Below are 1,840 nucleotides of genomic sequence, written 5' to 3' on the forward strand. Positions count from 1 at the left end.
AAACTCTCTGCTTGTTTAGGTTCGGTGGTAAAGAATCCCCTTGTTTATATAGAGGGAGCCTAGGATAAAACTTCTCAAAGCCCTAGCTACAGAAAAGGTAAACTGGAGAATAAATAATTAACTAAACCTTTCATTAGTTTTCCTATTCTTTCTAGTAAATTAGGCTATTATCGTCATAGATTTCCTAATATGCAAAATATATAAAATAATTAGTTTCCATATATATTGATAAAGATTAATAGAAGCCTAGGATAAAACTTCTCAAGCCCTAGTTCAGAAGGTAATCTGAAGAATAAATAATTAACTAAATCCACTACTTAATTATACAAAAATAAATATTTCATGTAAAGTATAACTATTGTCGTCATAGATTTTATTTTCCTAATATACAAATATACTAGGTGTTTTGCCCGCTCTTGCGGACTTAATAATTTTACAAAAATTGTAAATAGATGTATTATCAATTCAAAAACTATTAGAATAAATTATTTTCATGCTTTTGAAATATTTAATAATTAATCAAATATTTAATTTTTATATATGATAAAAATATTTTAATAAAATATATTTAATTACGTAAAATAAAATTGAAAACATTCATATATACATAAAACTATATACATAGATTTATATTTAATTAAAAAATATTCTGATGTAAAATATTTTTGGATAACATAATATATAATATTTTTAGATAATGATGATTTTTAAAGTAATTAAATTTTTTTAAAATTTATGGGTAATGGGTAATTATATATTAAAAATATAATCTAATTATGTATTATGGATAATAAAGACTATAAACATTATAACTTTTAACGCGAGAGCGAAAAAACACTTCAAAAATATTAATATAAATATTTTTAAATTCTTTGTCAATTTGTTTCCAGAAATTATCATAATGAGTGATTTTGATTGTTATAAAAAATTCATCTTAAGAGATAGATAATTCATTCTATCTTATGTGTTATGTATTTTAAAATAGATTCGGTTTAATATTACTAAACCAAATATAACTATACATAATATTTTAATATTAATAAAGTAAATATAATATAAATTTAACTATGATATTATCCTTAGAATTGTTTAATTATTATCAAGATAATGATAAAAAATCAGCTAATCACTAAAATTATTTGTTAAAGTTAATAATTAAGTTAAAAATATGATTAAACCTAAAATTATGGAAAACATGATAAATCAGCAAATTTATTTCTCAAATAAAATATTAAATTAATAATTAAGTTAAAAATATGATTAAACCTAAAATTATGGGGATTATGACAAATCAGCTAATTCACTTCTCAAATAAAATATTAAATTTTTATATATGATAAAAAAATATTTTAATAAAATATATTTAATTACGTAAAATATAATTGAAAAAATTCATATATACATAAAACTATATACATAGATTTATATTTATTTTTAAAATATTATGATGTAAAATGTTTTTGGATAACATAATATATAATCTTTTTGGATAACATAATATATAATCTTTTTAGATAATGATGATTTTCAAAGTAGTGAAATTTGTTTTAAATTTATGGGTAATTATATATTAAAAATATAATCTAATTATGTATTAAGGATAATAAAGGCTTTTAACGCGAGAGCGAAAAAAACACTTCAAAAATAATAATATTGTTATGAAATAACTTATAATTTATAGTATCGTGAAATTTAAATAAGAGTAGAATTTAATACCCGTAGGAAGCAAATAACACTAGTATAAGGGAGAGAGCTTATTATAAGGAAGAAGAAGAAGATGTAATGGTTCTTTGATTATAAACTCTTGTTCTTGTTTATGGTGTACAAAAGAGTGAGATGA

This window comes from Brassica oleracea, chromosome C4 (genome assembly GCF_000695525.1).
Source record: "Brassica oleracea var. oleracea cultivar TO1000 chromosome C4, BOL, whole genome shotgun sequence".
NCBI lineage: Eukaryota > Viridiplantae > Streptophyta > Magnoliopsida > Brassicales > Brassicaceae > Brassica > Brassica oleracea.